Below are 24,369 nucleotides of genomic sequence, written 5' to 3' on the forward strand. Positions count from 1 at the left end.
AAAGACATATAATTCTCTTCATAAAGTTCTCATGACACAGATCAAACTCACAATACATATTCGACATGATATCATAATTCAAGGCAAGAATAGATAACTTAATTCAACATAATAGCTTACACAGTCGCAACATATTAGCTTACTGCTGGGGAAAGTGAACACGAATAGAGAGGGGTTATTCAACCAACTGTCTCTATTTGGTGGGGGTCGTCACCCTCCTGATAAACATACGCTTGCAAGACTGAACTAGGACATGTCCCTAATTACGGGTCTATCCCGCCTCTACGAGTCTACTTTTGTAGCACTCGCTTGTTAGGTTATGATACATATGACAATTCATAAATCATGCGGAAAAACCATAAAGCCAGGAAAGCATATTATTTACACATAATCATTTAGCATAGTTTAGATGCATACACTTTGTTGCGTGCCTTCCCTAGCTGCGCCCGAACCGAACAAGAACAAGTCTTTAGGACTCCAAGTGTCGTCCCTCCGTAGATAGTCCACAGCACGTCCGGATCCGCCTTAAGCTTGACCAACTAGGATCGCAATTAAGGTACTTAGAATTTTCGGCTAATGTAGGCTATTGTATGACTGAATTTTTGCTCTCAAAAATCACTTTGAATACTTGAATTCTCTATACAAAATAATGACCCTAGGCCTTTATTTATAGAGGTATGGAAAGGGAATTGTAATCCTATTAGGATACGAATTAATTAAACTAGAATCCTAATAGAATTCTTATTTATTTAATTCATCCTTTTAGGTTTAGGAATTTAATCATATGTCGAAACCTGATAGCTTAAGGATTCGTATAGCACACAGACACACACACGCACGCACAGCAGCCCACGAGGGGCGCCATGCGCGCGCGCAGCCCGCGAGCTCGCAGCCCATTGCCACGAGGCCCACACGCTGCCGCAGCGTTGGCGCGCGCTGGGCCTGCCTTGCGGTGGGCCTGGCGCAGCCTTGGCTGGTGCGTTGTGGCGCGCTGGCTTGCTGGGCGATGGCCCGGCTTCGTGCTGGGCCTTCGTCTGGCAGGCCTCGTCCGATGCTAATTCGTACGATACGCTTCCGATTAATTTCCCGATTCCGGAATTCATTTCCGATACGAACAATATTTAATATTTCCGATTCCGGAATTAATTTCCGTTTCGAACAAATATTTAATATTTCCGTTTCCGGAATTATTTTCCGATTCCGATAATATTTCCGATTCTGACAATATTTCCGTTTCCGGCAATATTTCCGATTCCGGCAATATTTCCATTTCCGATAATATTTTCCGATATGTACCATGTTTCCGTTTCCGGAAACATCTACGACTTGGATAATATTTATATTTCCGATACGATCCATATTTCCGTTTCCGGCAATATCATCGTTTCCGGAGCATTCATTTCTTGCCTGTGACGATCTCAGCTCCCACTGAAACCAAGATCCGTCGATTCCGAATATCCATAGATAGAGTATTTAAATACTTGATCCGTTTACGTACTATTTGTGTGACCCTACGGGTTCATTCAAGAGTAAGCTGTGGATTAATATCATTAATTCCACTTGAACTGAAGCGGCCTCTAACTAGGCATTCAGCTCACTTGATCTCACTGAATTATTAACTTGTTAATTAATACTGAACCGCATTTATTAGACTTAACATAGAATGCATACTTGGACCAAGGGCATTATTTCCTTCAGTCTCCCACTTGTCCTTAGGGACAAGTGTGCATTTCCTAATTCCTTTGTCGCTCGATGCTTGCTCTTGAACATAAGGTAAGAGTTGTCATCCTTATTATGTCCAGAGGTGTTCCTCGGTTTCAGAGTTCAACTGATCAAATAAACAGATAATCATAGCCTATGATTCATCCGAGCACGGCCATGCATTTCACAGTTTCTAGCTCTCCGAGTGGCCTTGTACAACTTTTAAGCATCTCAACCCGATTTATGGGAGGACAATCCCAATCTTGCAATCTTGAGATTAGACTTCGTTTGATAGGTGATTACCTGAGCGTTGCCTTTATAGCCTCCTTTTACGGTGCGACGGTTGGTCAACGTCAAAGCAACCAGTTCTCAAACAAGTAATCTCAAATCACTCAGGTATTGAGGATTTAGTGTCTAATAATTTTAATGAAATTTACTTATGACAGATTTTCATCTCTTACAGTAAAGTTTCATAGGTCTTGTCCGATACTAGTCTTCCCAAAGTAAGTATCTATGCAAATGATTATGACATTGCCATGTGCAATAGTTCAAGAAACAGAACTACTAGTCATCTTGCATTCTAATCGTCTAACGTTTTCTATGCGTCCAATTTTATAGAAAACTCCGACTAGGGACCATTTTCAACCTTTGACATTCAAGTTCACTTGATAGACATTTCTTAGTCACAGGACTGGTCCTGACAGTCTATCTTGAATATATCGTCAAATTGAAGGGACTCATCATTTAATAAACCACAAATTAAATGGAAAAATGAATTCTTTTCATTTGTTGTGAATGATTGACCAATAATGTTTTACAAATATTTAAACTCTAAAACTTTAAAACATTAAACAGGGATATCAAAGCCATTCTCCAATATTCTTGATTCCCATAGCTGCAGTGTGCGAGTTGTGCTTCGCCTGCGGCAGAGGTTTAGTCAATGGATCTGATATGTTGTCATCAGTTCCAATCTTGTTTATCGCGACTTCTTTTCTTTCAACGAACTCTCGTAGAAGGTGAAATCTACGAAGTACATGCTTGACTCTCTGGTGGTGTCTAGGCTCCTTTGCCTGTGCAATAGCTCCGTTATTATCACAATACAGGGCTATTGGTCCTTTAATGGAGGGGACTACACCAAGTTCACCTATGAACTTCCTTAGCCATATAGCTTCCTTTGCTGCTTCATGTGCAGCAATGTACTCCGCTTCAGTTGTAGAATCCGCAATGGTGCTTTGCTTAGCACTTTTCCAGCTTACTGCACCTCCGTTGAGGCAGAAGACAAACCCAGACTGTGATCTGAAATCATCTTTGTCGGTTTGGAAACTTGCGTCTGTATAGCCTTTAACAATTAATTCATCATCTCCACCATAGACCAGGAAGTCATCTTTGTGCCTTTTCAGGTACTTCAGAATATTCTTGGCAGCAGTCCAATGCGCCTCTCCTGGGTCTGACTGGTATCTGCTCGTAGCACTGAGTGCGTACGCAACATCCGGGCGTGTACATATGATAGCATACATTATTGAACCAATCAATGATGCATATGGAATCCCATTCATTCGTCTACGCTCATCAAGTGTTTTTGGGCACTGAGTCTTGGTTAGAGTTATTCCATGAGACATGGGTAGGTAGCCTCGCTTGGAGTCTGCCATCTTGAACCTATCAAGCACCTTATTGATATAAGTGCTTTGACTAAGTCCAATCATCCTTTTAGATCTATCTCTGTAAATCTTGATGCCCAATATGTACTGTGCTTCTCCTAGATCTTTCATCGAAAAACATTTCCCAAGCCAAATCTTGACAGAGTTCAACATAGGAATGTCATTTCCGATAAGTAATATGTCGTCGACATATAATACTAGGAAAGCAATTTTGCTCCCACTGACCTTCTTGTATACACAAGATTCGTCTGCGTTCTTGATGAAACCAAAGTCACTGACTGATTCATCAAAACGTATATTCCAGCTCCTGGATGCCTGCTTCAATCCGTAGATTGACTTCTTTAGCTTGCATACCTTTTTAGCATTCTTTGGATCCTCAAAACCTTCAGGCTGTGTCATAAACACAGTTTCTGTTAAAACGCCGTTTAAGAAAGCAGTTTTGACATCCATCTGCCATATTTCGTAATCGTAATATGCAGCGATTGCTAATATTATCCGAATAGACTTTAGCATTGCAACTGGTGAAAAGGTTTCATCGTAATCCACACCGTGGACTTGCCTGTAACCTTTTGCAACCAATCTAGCTTTGAAAACTTCAAGTTTCCCATCCTTGTCCTTTTTCAGTTTGAAAACCCATTTGCTTCCAATGGCTTGGTAGCCATCTGGCAAATCGACCAAATCCCATACTTGGTTTTCAGACATGGAGTCTAATTCAGATTGCATGGCTTCTTGCCATTGCTTGGAGCTAGGGCTCGTCATAGCTTGTTTGTAAGTCGCAGGTTCATCACTTTCAAGTAATAGAACGTCATAGCTCTCGTTCGTCAAAATACCTAAGTACCTTTCCGGTTGAGATCTATATCTTTGCGATCTACGCGGGGTAACATTTCTAGATTGACCATGATTCTCACCAGATTCTTCTAAAGATCTATGAGTTTCATCCTGAATGTCATCTTGAGCATTCTCTAGAGTTTGTTGTTCGACTCGAATTTCTTCGAGTTCTACTTTTCTCCCACTTGTCATTTTGGAAATGTGATCTTTCTCCAAAAAGACACCATCTCGAGCAACAAACACCTTGTTCTCAGATGTATTGTAGAAGTAATACCCCTTTGTTTCCTTTGGATAGCCCACAAGGATACATTTGTCAGATTTTGGATGAAGTTTGTCTGAAATTAATCGTTTGACGTATACTTCACATCCCCAAATCTTAAGAAAAGACACATTTGGAGGCTTTCCAAACAATAATTCATATGGAGTCTTTTCGACAGCTTTAGACGGAGCTCTATTTATAGTGAGTGCAGCTGTATTTAGTGCATGTCCCCAAAATTCTAATAAAAGTTTGGCCTGACCCATCATTGACCTGACCATGTCTAGCAAGGTTCTGTTCCTCCGTTCCGACACACCGTTCCATTGTGGTGTTCCAGGAGGAGTCAATTCTGATAGAATTCCCCATTCTTTCAGATGGTCATCAAATTCATAGCTCAGATATTCACCGCCTCTATCAGACCGCAGTGCCTTAATCTTCTTGCCTAATTGATTCTCTACTTCACTCTGAAATTCCTTGAATTTGTCAAAGGATTCAGACTTATGCTTCATTAGGTAGACATAACCATATCTACTGAAGTCATCGGTGAAAGTGATAAAGTAGCTGAAACCACCTCTAGCATTTGTACTCATTGGTCCACATACATCTGTATGGATTAAACCCAATAGTTCATTTGCTCTTTCTCCAACTTTAGAGAAAGGTTGCTTTGTCATTTTTCCAAGTAAACATGATTCGCATTTACCATAATCCTCTAAGTCAAATGGTTCTAGAATTCCTTCCTTTTGAAGTCTTTCTAAGCGTTTCAAGTTTATATGGCCTAATCGACAATGCCACAGATAGGTGAGATCTGAATCATCCTTTTTGGCCTTTTTGGTATTTATTTTATATACTTGTTTGTCGTGATCTAATAAATAAAGTCCATTGACTAATCTAGCAGATCCATAAAACATCTCTTTAAAATAAAACGAACAACTATTGTCTTTTATTAAAAAGGAAAATCCCTTAGCATCTAAGCAAGAAACTGAAATGATGTTTTTAGTAAGACTTGGAACATGGAAACACTCTTCCAGTTCCAAAACTAGCCCGGAGGGCAACGACAAATAATAAGTTCCTACAGCTAATGCAGCAATCCGTGCTCCATTTCCCACTCGTAGGTCGACTTCACCCTTGCTTAACTTTCTACTTCTTCTTAGTCCCTGTGGATTGGAACATAAGTGTGAGCCACAACCTGTATCTAATACCCAAGAAGTTGAATTAGCAAGTATACAGTCTATAACGAAAATACCTGAAGATGGAACGACTGTTCCGTTCTTCTGATCTTCCTTTAGCTTCAAGCAATCTCTCTTCCAATGCCCCTTCTTCTTGCAGTAGAAGCATTCGGATTCAGAAGTGGGTTGACTGACCTTCCTCTTTACAGATTTGGCGCCAGTTTGCTTAGTTGGGCTGGCCTTGTTTCCACCTTTCTTAGCATTCCTCTTCTTTCCAGATTTCTTAAACTTGCCCCCACGCACCATAAGCACATCATGCTTATCACTTTTGAGCGTCTTTTCAGCGGTCTTCAGCATACCGTGAAGCTCAGTGAGCGTTTTGTCCAGACTATTCATACTGTAGTTCAGTTTGAACTGATCATACCCGCTATGAAGAGAATGGAGGATGGTGTCTATAGCCATTTCCTGAGAAAATTGCTGATCCAGCCGACTCATATTCTCAATGAGTCCAATCATTTTGAGAACATGTGGACTTACGGGCTCGCCTTTCTAAGCTTGGTCTCAAGAATTTGCCTATGAGTCTCGAATCTTTCGACTCGAGCCAGATCTTGGAACATGTTCTTCAACTCACTGATGATTGTGAAAGCATCTGAGTTGATGAACGTTTTCTGCAGATCTGCACTCATGGTGGCGAGCATTAGACATTTCACATCCTTGTTGGCATCAATCCAACGATTGAGGGCTGCCTGAGTGACCCCGTCGCCTGCGGCTTCGGGCATCGCCTCTTCTAGGACATACTCCTTTTCTTCCTGCATAAGAACTATTTGCAAGTTCCTTTGCCAGTCAAGGAAGTTTTTTCCGTTCAACTTCTCCTTTTCGAGAATTGATCGAATGTTGAATGAATTGTTGTTTGCCATAGTTAAAAGTACAATTGAAAAGAATAAACAAATAAATAACCATTCACAGTTTCTCTTAATAAACTTAAATTCTAGCATACATGCATAATTCAATGTTCATTAAGCATTTTATTCAAGTTATGTGTTCCGGCAGGTGTGAATAAAATGATTCCAAGATCCTAAAATCATTGAAGAACTAAGCACAGTTTGTCGACTTAGTCCTTAAATATCTTAGGTAAGCAAAAGCCTTTTGCTAATAGTCTAGAAACTATTCTTGGTTGATAGGTACGTCTAAGAACTTATTAGGTAAACCTATCGATTTTGCCACGACATAAAAGGACTCCTTATTTATATCGTTGAGTTTCACCAAAACTAACATGTACTCACAATTATTTGTGTACCTTGCCCCTTTAGGACCAATAAGTAACACCTCGCTGAGCGAAAACTATTACTAGATTGATGTAAAGGATATCCAAGCAAGTGTATATTTTGGCATGGCACCTTTTAACTCAATTTTTAAGTTTGGAACTTAAGGCTCTTACTATGTTGGTTAGATTTTAAGTGAACTAAAATCCTTAATCATGCAACATAATCAAGCTTTTGATCTCATGCATTTTAAGACATATTTAAAAGCAATAAATAACTTAAAACATGCATAAGATAAATGTGATCTAGTATGGCCCGACTTCATCTTGAAGCTTTAACTTCAAAGTCCGTCTTGAAAATCTCCGTGGGAGGCACCATTTTCTTCAAATAGGATAAGCTATAATTAAAAACTAATTACAACTATTTGATGGTACGCAGACCATATTTGAATTGAAAAACAACTTTGGTACTTTAGACCAATTACATTCAAATTAATGGTACGCAGACCATATTTTCTATCCTATTTGGGCCATACTAGTCACTTCATAACCTGCAAAACAGTACATATACAATATATACCATTCACCCATTCATTATCATGAATGGCCCACATAGCTGGTTAGTAAAACACATTATGCATCATATAAACATTTGCAGCAATTAATCAAGGGCACCAATAATCTACAAATTATTCAGTCCTTATTAATTCTAATCAAGTTTTTTTAACCTTAAGGATTTGTAGACCTAATCAAGAGTTTATGACTAAAAAGGGGTTCCGACTTAAACCAATAAATTCATATGCTTTACTAATTTTAAACATAAAAATGTATTTCTAGTCTAACCGGAAACATACAAATTTAATTAAAATTTAAAGCTCATATAAATTTATAATTGAATCCAAAAAGTTTAATTTAATATCAGTCGTATTTAAATTAATTCATGATTTTAATTTTAGTAAAATAATTAGAATAAATAAAATTTATTATAATTACAATATTCAAAATTAAAATCCAAGAAAATAATTTAAATTATTAATTTTAAAATTAATTAAAATTACGTAAACTGAAAATTTCAAATTAAAATTTCAAAACGATCTAATCGCAACGCAACAATCCCACGCAACGCACGCCCATGGGCCACACGCACACAGCCATCGCTGGCCATGTGCGCGCAGCCCATGCGTTGCGTCGCATCGCTGCTGCTCACCATCGCAAAGCATCACGCGAGCTGGTGCTCGCTGTGCACGCCAGCGCTCGACGCAACAAGCATGCTCCCGCAGCCCATCGCTGGGCGCAGCGCTCGTCGCACGTCGCAACAAGCAAGCTGCTCGCCATCGCTGGGCGCAGCGCTCGTCGCACGTTGCAACAAGCACGCTGCACGCCATCGCTGGGCGCAGCGCTCGTCGCACGTCGCAACTAGCACGCTGCACGCCATCGCTGGGCGCAGCGCTCGTCGCACACACACTAGCGCTCGCTGCGCGCGAGGCTCCGCATGCTTGCGCGAGGCAGTGCGCGCTGTGGCGCAGCTCGCTTGCTGCCCACACGCGACTGCTCGTGCCTTGCTCTCGCCCTCGCCCATTCGCCCATCGCACACAGCCCACGACACAAGCCAGGGCTGCTGCCTTGTGCTCGTGCACCATGGCCTTGCTCATTGCATTCGTACCGCATGGGCGACGAGCTCCCTTGCTCGTCGTCACATGCCCGCACTATACAACACCCCTTAAGGGTAACACGTAGCGTCCATTGCTTTGTGCGTGCAAGTTATATGAGCGAATCGCATAAAAATTTAAAATTTATATTCAAAATTAATGACAAATTAATAAATAATATTAATTTCATAATTTTAGGGCGAAAAATCGAAAATTTATTATTTAATTGATTTCCGATTAACATGGATTCAAGTCTAGGTCATAAAAATTAAAATTTAACATAAATTTACAATTTTTATGGTGGTTTTTAATCATAGGTATCTAATTAAATTATAACTAATTATGAAAATCAAATTAATTCTAAATTATTCCAATTTTCAGCAAATTAATCATAATTACAAATTAGATTGCATAATTAACAAGGCTAGGCATTCAAACTTGTTAAACATATACAGTAGGTCAATCAAAAATTCAAGATTTATCAACAAGAATCGCAAATATTTAATTTAACATCTTAAATTTACGAAATTTTGCATTCGAAAAACTAAAACCACCGAAAAGTCATAGTTAGTCTTCGAATTTGAGAATTCTGGGTTCGGCCGAAAAATTCTTTTTTTGTCAAAATTTTAGAATGCCTTTTACATGCGGAATTGACACAAAAATCACTCGATTCGGATGAGTAACGAAGAAACTGCCGAAAAACTGCGTACGTATAATTAAATAAACGCAATTTGCAATTAATTAACAATTACGAAAATTAATCACCCCTTTTAATTCTTGCAAATTGTAATATTTAACCATGTTCATGCAATTTAGATTATGAAAATAATAAGAGGCTCGTGATACCACTGTTAGGTTATGATACATATGACAATTCATAAATCATGCGGAAAAACCATAAAGCCAGGAAAGCATATTATTTACACATAATCATTTAGCATAGTTTAGATGCATACACTTTGTTGCGTGCCTTCCCTAGCTGCGCCCGAACCGAACAAGAACAAGTCTTTAGGACTCCAAGTGTCGTCCCTCCGTAGATAGTCCACAGCATGTCCGGATCCGCCTTAAGCTTGACCAACTAGGATCGCCCTTAAGGTACTTAGAATTTTCGGCTAATGTAGGCTATTGTATGACTGAATTTTTGCTCTCAAAAATCACTTTGAATACTTGAATTCTCTATACAAAATAATGACCCTAGGCCTTTATTTATAGAGGTATGGAAAGGGAATTGTAATCCTATTAGGATACGAATTAATTAAACTAGAATCCTAATAGAATTCTTATTTATTTAATTCATCCTTTTAGGTTTAGGAATTTAATCATATGTCGAAACCTGATAGCTTAAGGATTCGTATAGCACACAGACACACACACGCACGCACAGCAGCCCACGAGGGGCGCCATGCGCGCGCGCGCAGCCCGCGAGCTCGCAGCCCATTGCCACGAGGCCCACACGCTGCCGCAGCGTTGGCGCGCGCTGGGCCTGCCTTGCGGTGGGCCTGGCGCAGCCTTGGCTGGTGCGTTGTGGCGCGCTGGCTTGTTGGGCGATGGCCCGGCTTCGTGCTGGGCCTTCGTCTGGCAGGCCTCGTCCGATGCTAATTCGTACGATACGCTTCCGATTAATTTCCCGATTCCGGAATTCATTTCCGATACGAACAATATTTAATATTTCCGATTCCGGAATTAATTTCCGTTTCGAACAAATATTTAATATTTCCGTTTCCGGAATTATTTTCCGATTCCGATAATATTTCCGATTCTGACAATATTTCCGTTTCCGGCAATATTTCCGATTCCGGCAATATTTCCATTTCCGATAATATTTTCCGATACGTACCATGTTTCTGTTTCCGGAAACATCTACGACTTGGATAATATTTATATTTCCGATACGATCCATATTTCCGCTTCCGGCAATATCATCGTTTCCGGAGCATTCATTTCTTGCCTGTGACGATCTCAGCTCCCACTGAAACCAAGATCCGTCGATTCCGAATATCCATAGATAGAGTATTTAAATACTTTATCCGTTTACGTACTATTTGTGTGACCCTACGGGTTCAGTCAAGAGTAAGCTGTGGATTAATATCATTAATTCCACTTGAACTTAAGCGGCCTCTAGCTAGGCATTCAGCTCACTTGATCTCACTGAATTATTAACTTGTTAATTAATACTGAACCGCATTTATTAGACTTAACATAGAATGCATACTTGGACCAAGGGCATTATTTCCTTCATCGCTTTACGGCCAAGCCGCTTTAACGGGTCTATCCCGCCGAGCTACGGGTCAAGCCCTCTTACCACGAGTCTACTGATGTAGCACTCGCTTCCATTGTTTTTCCTCACCGATGCATGTGAGCACTATGCCACACATACACGGCTACTTTCCCCTACTTCAGTATTTTATTATCAATTTATCTTAACTCGTTGCCCGAAACTTATTCGCATTCCCTTATTCAAGTATTCGCTTCTTTCTCATTATAGTTCAACTCAGCTTCTATCTTATATAAATCTTTAACCCGATTTTAATATCACACTCAAGACTTGTTTGACACTTTGCACTTTCACTTAATCACATTGTAATGATCTAATTAAAACTTGAACACTCCTCTCAACTAATCCCTTTTTAACTTAAAATCAATCCTTATCCTTGGCTATACTCTAGACCATTGTTTAATAATTGACTTCTAGTGAGTGATACTCATTTAAGATCCCAAGGCTATCAATAGGTTATACTTTCCTCGAATCCGAATTTATCATTTAATAGCTTAGGGTGCCTGAAATGTATTTTATAAACATTTACATAAAACATAATTACTCAAACATAATCTTTATTATTCATTGAAAAGTCCTCTTGATAGATTTCAAACCATTGGGTTACAAAAGTATGAAAACTTGATTATTTACTTTAAAGTGTATTGTTATTCTATATAATAAACTCTTTTAAAAACTTGATAAGGATTTACTTATTTAAAAACTATTGGTATTTAAAGAACTTAAAACAAAGCTGGAAACACTTTAGTATAATAGTTCCAACTCTTAAGTTCATTAAACACTTTAATATTGTTCAAGCTAGTTTAAGTTCCATAGTTCATTGTTTTAGGAAAAACATGTGACTTTTTAGGAAATTCTAAAGTAAATATGGCTTGTTAGGAATGATTATAAACCCTTGAAACGAATCATTGAAGAATCATTGAAAACTCAGTTTTTTTTGGTTATACTTAAGATAATTTAAAGATTCTTATTTACTACACTAAAAGAATTCTTAATTTACAGTTCACGATTTTCAGAATTCGTTTGACTTTTGGAAGACTCAAAATAGATGTGGTTTTATAAAGTAAATAATAAAACGCCTTCTAAAGAATATCGCCCTAAAGAAATAGGTTTGTCCTTCTAAAAAGGAATTAGAAATAATTTCGTACTCAAAATAATTTTTCCTTCCAAATCCAACATTTTAATTTCTTCATTATTAATTAGGGGTTAATAGACAACGACCCACATAAAGACTTGATGCAACTTCACGACCTCTTGAGTTCGACCTCCACTTATATTAACCATCAGCATCTCTATTTATGATGTTCTTATTTTCTTGACTCTTTCATAGACCTTTTTAACTCATTTGCATACCTCATTACTAACCTTGATTCTAATTTATTCCCAAATTCAACCTCAAGAACTCCCGAGCAACTCAACTATCTAATCACACAACCTTTCAACTTAAACCATCACTCAAATTCCTGATCTACACCAATATACATTCAAAAGTTTAAAGATTCCTAAAATATTACCATTCAATTTGTAAAGCATAATTCAACACGGAATACGCAATTCAATTTGCCAAAACGCATTTCAATTTGCAAAGAAAAAATCAATTTGTAAATACAATTCAGTTTTGCAAAACACAATTTAATTCGCAAACTAACATTCAATTCGCAAAACGACATCCAATATATATATATATATATATATATATGTGATAGTTAAACACAAAATGTATTTTCAAACATTGAAGTTGGTTGGACGATGTGTACCTTGAATCACCAAATATATAAACTCCAAGGCTACACACTTGGTCACGGCTCTCCGCATAACCCCATACTTTGATTCACCTTGATCGTTCTTCAATCACTTACCTCAACATAAAAGTACATGAATCAATAAACTTTCACTTAACTTGAGCTAGATCTCCATAGAATTCTTCCATAAATCTTAATTGATTCCAAAACCTTGTCTTAGAAACTAGTATATCACGTATTCTATTTTAAGAAAACCGAATTGAACTCCTAAACAAGAATTGTGATTTGAAAATCATATAGTTTGATAATATTCGATTCATAAACTTGTAAATGTAAATAAGTCAAAATAAATAAATAATAATAGAAATCTTAATTACACCATCATTTTAGAAGAATCCTCTCAAAGAAATAATAACTTGAATTGTCCACTAATTTAATCGAAATTACTTAACAAATCACTGAAATTATTTTCATATACTCAGAATAACAAATCAATATTTGACAATTTGATTCCAATAAATTATTGCAATCTAACTAAGCTAAATTGAAATCAATGATACAGGAATTGATCTTGAAGTATTCCCTTAATTTAGATGGAAGAATAAGGAGGAATGGAGAGATCAACTATACCAGATCAATCAACTTAATCAGCAACCGCAGCTCCGGCGGCAGCCACGGATCTCCGGCGCGCAGGGAGGAGAGGAGAGGACGGAACATGCAGGGGAGAGCGGAGGAGAAAGATAGCAAGGAAACCCCATCGGCGGCATCACCACACCACCACAGCACGACTCCGATAGAGGGAGTGTTTCACCGAACAAGAGGAGAGAAAACCAAAGAAGAGAAAGTTAGGGTTTCTTCAATTTGGGGGGGTTTTTAATTAAATACAATTGACAAAAGAGTTCAAGTAAATTTACCAATTGAGAAGAGAACCAAGATGAGGGTGGTTTTGCAGCCACCACCGGCGGCGGCGGCACCCAGCTTGGACGAGAGAAGGGAGGAGATGAGAGGGAGGCGGAGCAAGAACAGACCGAAAACGACACTAGCAACACACACCAACCACCGCGTCGGCGGAGGAGAAGAGAGTACGGCGTCGGTGGTGCGGTGGAGCAGAGAGCAAAGGAGGAGGAGAAAGACTGACCGTGAGGAGAGATAAGGGAAAAATGAAGGAGATTGGGTTGGGTTTTTGGTTTCTTTTAGTAAATGAAATAATAGGCTTCTAGTTAAGCTTAGATTTCTCTAGAAAGTCTTGCCACTTAAGCTATAGAGTAAATGGAAATTTGACAAAAGTAAAACATTTTGGTTATCTATTTTAATCAACAAAGATCAGATTTGTAAATTCCAAAATAAAATATTAAACACTAAATTAAGGACTTGTAAATTTTTGTTTAGGGAATATATCCAAGGCAAATAAATTAACTAAATAAATAAAAATAAAATAATACATTGTTTGTGACTGATCTGATTTAAAATTAAAATCCTAATTCCATGATAAATTATTGAGTTTAGATAAATTAATTTAAAATTTACCAAAAATCTAAACTCTTTAAACAAAGAAACTTCCAGAAATTTATCTCAAGGCAAAACTCTAGAATCAATTCGAAGACTAGATTAAATATAATATTATAATAATAAATAAGAATTCAATTTCATTCACCAATTTAATAACGATCTTAATATCAAATTAGGTTTAAGAAAATTCTAATAACACGTTTAAGACGGTAATTACTTTTAAAATCATATTAAGAGCTGCTTAAAATCAGGGCTATTACACTATACCTCCCTTAAAATAAGTTTCGTCCTCGAAACAAATGGGAAAATATAAAACTTTAGATAACGTGAAGAGTTATATCCTTCTGAAACCACTTTTGTAAATCATGATATAGTAGTAAATAAAATATCAATCTCTAAATGAGAAATGTTTTAAAATCGAATAAACTAGAACTGAAAATTATAGAGACAATTCCAAGAGGACTGAACAATTTCGGTTAGACATAGAGGAAAAGTTCCAGATTAGTCTTGCATAAAAACTTGATTAAGAGCAAGGGATGGGCATAAGTTTATTCTTGGGAGTACTACTCAAAGGAATTGAGGTTAAGAATGGATAGAAGATTTCATCGAAATCAAATAAGGGAAGATATTCTCACACCTTCATGATCAGAATTTGTCAAGGAACAAAATCATTGGCACTTGGAACAAATTGAATGGAAAGAAATTACTAAAGGAAGTAATGCTATGACGCCAAATCTTATGAGCCATGTATGGATACTAAGGGTTTAAATGTGGAAGAACCTCAACTACTAGGAGTGCTTGGATAGAAGTGGAATCATATTTGAAGAAGTTCAATCAACAATTTGCAAACAAAAATTCGAAAAAAATGTTTAGTTAAATCGTTTAAAATATGCTTTATAATACATTTTTGTTTATTATAGTTTAAAATAGAAACATTGGGTTAAAGGTAAATAAATGATAATACAAAGCCTATAACATACTTAGACATAAAGAATGGATACCACAACAATTTATACTATTTCCCAATACTCATCTTTATATCTCCAACACTTTAATTCCCTAACTCGACCTATCTGGACTCGAATTTATTTCTTTCCACTAATCCTAATAACAAACAAATAAAACAAGTAAGGAAATCACAAAACTCTAATTCTCGGCTCATAATTCCAACACACTACTAATCTCTAGATCACATTAAAATTCTAATTCTAATTCTAGTTCTAATCCTTAATTGTTTCTATCACATATCCAAATTTATCAGCAAAAATTTCCACAAATATACTTAATTCTTCAAGTTCAAACGCTTCTTTATTTCTAATATCCAAGCTTTACTCAAACCATAAAGTTTAAATCATTCGAACCTAGCTAAACCAAAATTCTAATGCTTTTAAATCTCAATCTACTAAAATCGAACATTTAAACTTCTATCTAACAAATAGAATTTAAAATTCTAGACACATACTTTCAATTCAACTCTGAGCCTCTAGACCAAACTTCTCAAATGTCAACTTAATCACCAACATTTGAATCCACAATATTCCACAATCCATACCATAGCAAATTCATACTCATAATCACTTTAATCCTAGAAATTTATTCATATCTGTGGACACCTACTTTTTTCCCCGTTCCCGCAAGGGAAAGGTTCGATGATGAAAGCATAAAAACTCCACTTGACAACGCATCTCCTATAAAATAAACGAATCTCGATTCCCCATTTCATTTCACCCGAAACCTGCTATTTATGGAAACCTGCTAAAAATAGTAACTGCCGTAAAAAAGTAGTGTCTAAAAGTGGCAAATCATAAAAGATAGAAACCTGTCAGAATTAGGTGTTGCACTCCAGCATAAATCCTAAATGAGATAGAAAACCGCGAGAATCCTATTCCTAATAGGATTCGGAAATAAGAGTTACGTATTAATTGAAATCCTAACGAGCCTAGAGTTCGTAACGGGCCCAGACGCATTCCGTCACAAAATTAATACGCGCTAAAAGACTCGAATTAATCTCAAACTCTACGGATTTCAAGAATCCGAATCTGACAAAGAATTCGGCCCAGACATCACTTTCAACGCCCAGAGCTGGGCGCCGAAATCTTTGACGCCCAGCCCTGGGCGCTTAAATTGCATGGATCTCTATTTTCAACGCCCAGCCCTGGGCGCCGAAATCTTTGACGCCCAGAGCTGGGCGCCGAAATTACCTGGGACGTGTTTTTCCTAATTCTTTGTGGATTAGAACTCTGCAATTCTATCTTTCCACGAACTCTTCCCTATAAATAGACCCCTAGTTTCGACGTGAAACACACAACAACACATAATATATTCTGAGTATTGACTCTAAACCCCTTAGCCTAAGCCTCTCGCTGCGAAACTGTTCACGCGTTCTGTCGCAATCGATCCATAAATCGAACAGAACGTATCCTGTCCCATAATTGAGATTCGTTAAATAAAAAGGAGAAATAGCAAAGTCAAAGTGGTTAGTTTTCTGTGAACCGTGACGCACCTCTCAAGGGTGCGTCGTAATGTGTCCCTTTTCGATGATTTAACTGCTTTCCTCGCCCTTTTTATGAACTGTTAAACTAACCTAATATGATTGTTCTATCACGCCTAACAAATATAATATTTTTGGGAAATCGGATTATCATGCTAGGTCCCTTAATGCTATTTAAATCAGATAATCACGATCGAATTAGTATTATATGTTGCATATTGCTAAAATCAATTCAGATTAGTTTAATAGTTAACGCATGTCCCTTCAATTTTTTATGCTGAGCTAGTAAGGATATCCTGCCTCTGGAGTTATCGACGAGCGAATTACTCCTCTCGATAGTTACAGTCCCCCGAACCCTCAATCTCTACCTTGCGGGTGTATATTGAGAGATCCCCACACCAGGGATCACAAGGGAACCTACGGCCGTCGTGGTCAAACATAATTGCACTCCCTTTATGTCACGATAACCGGGTTTTGTCAGTTTTTCTCATTGTCGTTAAAAACTGAATGGCGACTCCTATATTACTAGTCAATTGGGTGTATACTCACAGGAAATCCAATTACACTTGATTGAATAAAAAAGAATCGTCACACCCACGAGGGACAAGGTCACGCATTAGCCTCGCGCTTTTTCGACCCCCTCACAGTGGCGACTCCACTGGGGATAGTGAAGGAAATACTCGTGCATGTAGGTAATCAAAATAGCCGAAGGGTGAAACAATCCTACCCCGCGTTTATTTCCCCATCAAGTTGGGACGACCTGAAAATCAGCATATTAATGTGAACGGGCAGAACATCATAACGAATCTCGGCTCCCTCGGGAGTTGGGACTAAGGATACCTTTTTTTCGCCAATAGGGGGGTGCATACGCCGCGCATGTTTCCCACTCGGTACTTGTGCAGGTAGTACACCTATCCCGAACCCAATCGCTCGCCCATTAGGTCCCTCTCGCCTGCATGCCCCCTTGGCTTGCACTTGCGGGTTGGCCTCTTGAGCGAAATTCGTCTGTTGAAGACACTACCTCGACCGGGGCATGTGTTGGATCTACGATAGAAGCGGTACCAAACCAGGCGCAAATAAACTACCCATAGAAGCCTATCATAAACTACGTGGCATATTTAATTTTCAAATCCATGTTTGTAATGTAGTTATGTGTAGCGAAATATGTGATTGTGTGTGACAAACTATCCTAGAAAACCAACGACCTTAAAAACTGCCCAAACATTCATAGACTAATTTGCCAAAGAGTTATACCAAAACACGTATTCCGCAAACCCGAATGATCGCCACAAAATAAGCGACGCTCGGGATGGCCTGTAACGAATCCCACAAACGTTGTTACGCGTAAAGGACGTTATTAGGCAAGCACGCAAATCGAAGTCGCATAAACAGAAAACAGAAAACGAGTACCAGTCAGGGACGCATTTTCAGCGCCCCTAGCTGGGCGCCAATATTTCTCACGCCACTGCTGGGCGCTGAAGTTGCTGCCTGGCCTTTTGGTCAGGCACAGCAGCCTCGGTGCCCACGCAGGAAGAAAATACGTAGCAAAAAAAAAAAAACAAATTTTCGTAAAAACAATTGCTACGAGGGCGTATGAAAAAGCACTTGATTCTAAAAGCGACTTGTAAAAAATAAATAACTCTTTGTGTCGTTGTTAGGCCTCCTACGACGACGATGTTCGGCACCAAAGCCGAGCATGCTAATTAAACCTTGAATGTCACATGGGCGAAGTATTCAAAAAAATAAATGTTCGAATAAAGTCTTCAAAAAATAAATGTTCAAATAAATCCGAGTCTAGACTAGGCTATGCCAAAATACAATCCAAATCCTAAGTCTTAGTTGTCTTATCCATAGAATCGGTCCTAATACTTGGTGTCATTCTGCAAGTTAAAAGGTTAAACCATATTGAGTCTCCCTTCCTAACATTTAAATCAATAAGCACCCACATGCAATTGTCATCCCTTGCTAAAAATCCACGGCCTCAATACTCTCTCTCACCAACAAAAAGTATATACTATAGTATTTGCAAAATGGAAACGGTCACATTCTGAAAATCATTCCCCCCATAGTCGCACAACCCCCAAAGTGAACCTAAGATGTCAATACCATTAGCAAAAAATTAATGGCCTCAAGGCTTATAATCACATTGGGTCACGACTATCATAGTCCTCTCGAGTCACTCACTCCTTGAAATACTATTAAGTACGGACTAAAAGATTTTCCATGAATGCAACATGACCAACCATGAAAATACCCAAATCGGCATACCAATAGGGCTACCATTGGGGTAAAAGCAATACACACTCTAAGAGAGAAGCCGCACTAATGATTCTAGTCTTGCAAAAATAAAAATTCGATCTCCTCAATTAACTACCTTGCCAACATTAAGCAAAATGGCGCATGACAAATGAACACCCAAGGGTTAAAATCTAAAGTGTCAACCAACGAAAGTTATGGTCCAATTAGCCTAAGTCTAAGAGTCGCTTGGTCAAGTATTATAGGCTCACGCCACGTCATTATTTTGAGTCTAGGCCACCTCCTTATATTCATATGCGGCTTATAATCAAAAAGATTAATGAAAGTTCGAGTCTAGATCACAACTTCCAATTAAATCCCAGAAACTGGAATCTGAAAAGAAGCAAAAACATTATTTTCGATGTAATTCTTCCGTTAAATTTCAATAAGGTAAAAACAACATTTTGAATCTACGCTATTTGCATATTTTAAGAAACGACTAAATACTCTTGCAAAGTAAGACAATTTAAAGGTCCACCCTAGGCCTACTAAAATTAAAGGTCCACTATAGGCCTACCAAACGAGGCTCACTCAGTCTCGCCTCGTGACTCAAAGACCACAACCATCTACCCTTTAGCCCAAATTGATTGAAGGATTTATGTTGGGGAGAAATCCCAAGCAAAAAGAAAAAAATAGAAAGAGAAAAGGGAGAGCGAAAAGAGCAAGCCAGGGAATACTTATCCCGTAGTGCAACATTTACCTAAGCAAACGAAGGAAAAGAAATGAGTCAACCAATCCAAATCATAAAATTCTACGATGTCTACCCTTTCCAATCCTTATGCTCTTAGACTCCTTCGCTCTGGGCCCCTGTTCAGCTCATCTAACCCATCCATGTTCTCATTGCCATAACCCAAGAAACCATTACCTCGACTCTTGTTCTTGAACTTGTTGTCAACTGCAAACCACGCACGGCCATTGACACGTGCGTCATACCCATTATTTCCAAAACTTGCTCCTACGCCACCATTAGCATAATGACCATATAACTTGTGTGGATACATACTGTTGATATACCCTTAAGCCGTCCCCATACTACTCATTTACCTTGGTTGATTTAAACTCACGGCACTAGTTCGAGGCTGCAAATTGTGAGCCCTAGCTAATATAATCCTCATGCTTGACCAATACCTATACAAATTATCCTGTCTCATTCAATTCGCCTTTCAAACCGTCTTGAGTCACGAATATATAAAAAAAAAAAAGACAAATGAAAAGTACAAAAAATGTAAATAATACAAAAGCAAACTTTGCAAAGCGCCTCTAAAGTTAGTCTAAAAAGGAAAAGAAGCATCTAGCACACAAAAAAGATCCGCCCAGAAATAAATTTCAGCGCCCACAGCTGGGCGCCGAAATCTTTAGCGCCCCAGCCTGGGCGCTGAATCTCTCTGCTCGCCAAATTTTGTCCAGAAGTGCTCGTCATTTTATCCGCACATGCACGGAAAAATAACGAACACTTGGAGGGGTACAACACGTATTCAGGTATACGTACCACCAAAAAATATGTACTCAAAAAAAAAAATATAAAACAAATTTTTGGCTTACGGCAAAGCAGCAGATTAAAATAAAAATAAACTTCACTTATTTTACCGTTTCAAATAATATGTTTCCACCTCAGAACGTACTTGTTTAGATTCGGCATTCTAAGAAACCATTTTCTAGGCTAAGAACTACACAAGACCTGATTCCAAATTAAATCTATTTAAGGCGGATACGTAGGCAATCCATGATTCGGTCCAACCAATTTGTAAAAATATTAAAGCCTATAGAAAAACAAGAATAAGAAATAAAGTCCCTTATTGAAAGTTAATTACTTGCAATCCAAGTCGAAAGAAAAATTTAAGTCAAAGGAAGAATCCAAGTCATCAAAATTCCAAAATTAATGAGCATGTATCGAAAAATAATAAGGGCACGTACCCTTGCCAGAAGGAGCACTCACACTCCTAGGCACTTAGCCAAGACTCAAAAAGATCGATTTGCCTCAATTGAATGGGGGCTAGCACAAGCGTCTATGACCTCTAAAGTACTCGACTTGATCCTCCCTAAAGCGAACTAACTCACTTAAAGACTTTCTTTCACCACTAGACATAGTCGTTCGCTTAAAGACCTTCTTTCACCACTAGACACAGTCATGATCCCAACAAGTAGTAAAGGTTTTAAGCTTGCAATAAAGAAGATTGTTCTACGGCATCGCCCCATCGTTCCTTCGAACTCAGGGCACCCGTTCATGGTAAATCAAATGCTTGTGAATCCCCTTTGAAAGAAAAACAGACATTGTCAATAGGACTTGGCACTTAACCAAGGCTCACCCCACTCAGACATATGACACGGGCATCTAAAATCGAAATCTGAAAGCATCATTAATGGGAAGACATAACAGCAACTGGGGGGCTAAAAGATCAAAATGAAAGAACTAGGGAAAGAACTAAGTATACCTCGACCTTTTACACAGACATACACCAAGTAAATCTAAGTCAATTTGAAAACGGTTTATATTCCCGCAATTTTGGAAAAGATGGCCCTAAAAGCCTAAAACATATGCCAAACGGGCACAAGTAATATCTTGACGCCTGCACCCTGGCTTCCAGCAAATCCTTAGACAGCATTCCAAAAATCGTAACAGTATTTTGATTCACTCATATAATCCTGTACGAACCCTTCTATAAGTCAACCTACTTAGGACACCTCGGATTGTACGCAGTAGGACTCGGATTTTAAATAATTTTCAAATGATTTTTAAAGACTTCTTCGGACAAATAAGGTGTCGTTGGTTTAAGCTTAGTATGCGTTTATCTCAATGTTGCAAGTAAGTCAAAGGCTTTCCAAATATGATTATGGGTAAAGCAAGGCACCTAGCTTTTGGACAAGGCACACTTCGACATGTGACTACCTTGACCATGGCAATGTCGCACAATACGACATTTACAAGAGAAGTAGCAAATCACTACTCGGACGTACCTGGCACTAAACGAGTCTGGTTCAAACTATTCATGATCCGTGTCACCATGAATGCATAAAAACGTATGCAAAGCATTATAGCACCAAGCCAATCCCGTAGCTACAATTGGAGGCTTGAGAAAAACACTCTAAAAATGCTCGAAATGACGATTTTATCGCAAATTCTCGACGCTAATGCTATACACACGTTATAGGGGCACAATCCTAAGGTCAATCGTGAAAAACAAACCTTAGGATGGCTACAACCCCTCTCAAATTCTAAGCACTACTTAGAATGTATAAAGTCACCCCACTAACAAAGGTAACTGAAAACCGCAAGTCACCAAAACTCCGATCAAACTACTGCACATAACGCTCGCCCTACAAAGCGCTCGTTACACAGTCTACCTCGTTCCAAAGCAAAAGCGAAAGAAGAAAAATCAAAGATAAGAACTGTCAAAATATACCCAGAGATAATTTTCAACGCCCAGAGCTGGGCGCCGATATCTTTAACGCCCCAGCCTGGGCGCTGATTCTTTCTGCTAGCTAAGTTTTGCCCAGATATAAAAATAAGGAAAAAACACCTATGAAATCCCGCGTCGAATGAAGTAATAAGCCGTGCAAACCCACGCAGAAGGTGCTACGCTTGTTCAAACACCTGAACGAGGCATGATAAAGTACTCCAATGCAAAAAATAATAATGATATCCCAACACTTGGAGGAATGTTCTAAGACACGCCGTTAGGCCACACAAGCCTACGTTGCACCATAAGTTCAACCATCCCACATACAAGTCTAAAAAAGTAAGGCACATTGCACTAATGCGAACACGACCAAGAGTAAGAGGCAAAGACTACTTATCGCCCAAATTCAAAATGCAAGCCACACAACTTCTACATTAAGGATTAAAGGTAGCAAAACATTACCTACCACGGAAGGGATAGCTCGCACCTCCACGAGCGAAACCCCAAGGCATCTTTCTCGAAAGAACCTACAAAATCGTACACCAAAAGGAAGCATCCCAACATGCATACTTGGGGGCTCCAAGCTACGAAACAACCATAATAAAATAAAAAAATCTCGAAACAAATGTTTGAACAATCGAAAGGGCACGATGTTTGAGCCCAATTCATGAATGGACCTGACCCCTATCAAGTTTCTAAGCAAACTATTCAAAATCAGTCATTGCTCAAAAAAAATGATTCAAGCAAACTGATTAATGGACCGCACACAACGGCCATTCTATAAACGCTCGTTCGCACGAACACGTTCAAAAAAATATAAGAGCGGTCAAAGTCTTACACCTCAAGGTATATTCCTCGGGCCATATAGACTCGCCCGATTATTGCAATAACAGTACACCTTAAGAGCAACAGTTCCTTAAAATAATCGCCCCAAAGCGACAAGCACCGTAGTCCACCAATCGGCTACGGCTTCTCAAGAAAATCATCACGTTCTAAAAACAAAGAAAAGACAAAAGAAAAGAGAATACATAGAACTTCCAAGTGAAATAAACGAATGAACAAGAGGCCAACTGTGTCATCAAAAGACCAGCCCAAACAACACTTTCAACGACCAGGCCTGGGCGCCGAAAATGAACCCAGGCTCAAAAAGGCCCTAACTTCTATTGGGCCCTGCCATATTCATTCGGCTTGAAAATTGCTGATTTCTTCACTGAAAGTCGCACCTCACGGTTTTGTTAAGAGTAGCACACCACTACAAAGATCGCTCGCACATACGAGCGTGACCCCAAACATGATTACAAGATGCAAAAAACAACCGACGAGCCCCAACGCTTGGGGGCTCGCGAAAAAATAAACTCCAATGAGGAGCGCGCAATCAAAATCACATTCCCAGACTGCGCCACGCACCATATCATGTTTGGATATCTCAAAAAATATATTGTTAAACAAAAATATACACAGTGTGGACCCACTTATAGGACACATCTTAAAATATTACGACCCACCAACAGGTTGTAATCACAAAAGCCCTTCTACATAGACAAAATAAGAAATTCAAAATGGGCTCGCCCACCCTCAGCGGGCCGGGTCTGCGTCACTAGCCGCGCAGGTCCTCAGTTTTCGACAAAAAATAAAGTCTTCAAATTTAAAATAGGCTCGCCATCTTCAGCCGGCAGGGTCTACGGCGCAAACCACGTAGGTCCTTATTTTTTTTAAAAAAAAAACAAAATAAAATTTCAAAACAGATTCGTCCACTTCTATCGGACGGGGGGTCCACCCTCAGCGGACAGGCTCGCCATCTTCAGCCGGCGGGGTCTACGTCACAAACCGCGTATGTCCTTATTTTCAAAAACATCAAAACAGATTCGTCCACTTCTATCGGACGGGGGGGGGGGGGGTCCACCCTCAGCGGACAGGCTCGCCCACCTTCAGCGGGCGGGGTCTGCGTCACTAATCGCGTAGGTCCTTAGTCGCTGCAGCGATAACTTTTAAATGGATTTTCCTTCGTTTTACGTCCTATAAAAACAAGGGTAATGGATTTTCCTTCGTTTTACGTCCTATAAAAACAAGGGGGTTTTCTCGTTTAGCTAGCCCTGAAAATGAGAATCTTTAAAAAAAAAAAAACGTTTTACCTCGTAAT

General features: G+C 38.9%; 1 long non-coding RNA gene across 1 annotated transcript in view; it reads right to left on the reverse strand.

The window, feature by feature from the left end:
* The window catches only part of LOC130469053 (uncharacterized), a 30,861-nt gene that overhangs the window by 680 nt on the left and 5,812 nt on the right, over positions 1–24,369 (reverse strand). Inside the window, exon 3 of the long non-coding RNA XR_008929432.1 lies at positions 12,552–12,648. This is a non-coding gene — a long non-coding RNA (uncharacterized lncRNA). The remainder of the gene's footprint in view (positions 1–12,551; positions 12,649–24,369) is intronic.

Source organism: Spinacia oleracea, chromosome 3, assembly GCF_020520425.1.
Source record: "Spinacia oleracea cultivar Varoflay chromosome 3, BTI_SOV_V1, whole genome shotgun sequence".
NCBI classification, from domain to species: Eukaryota; Viridiplantae; Streptophyta; class Magnoliopsida; order Caryophyllales; family Amaranthaceae; genus Spinacia; species Spinacia oleracea.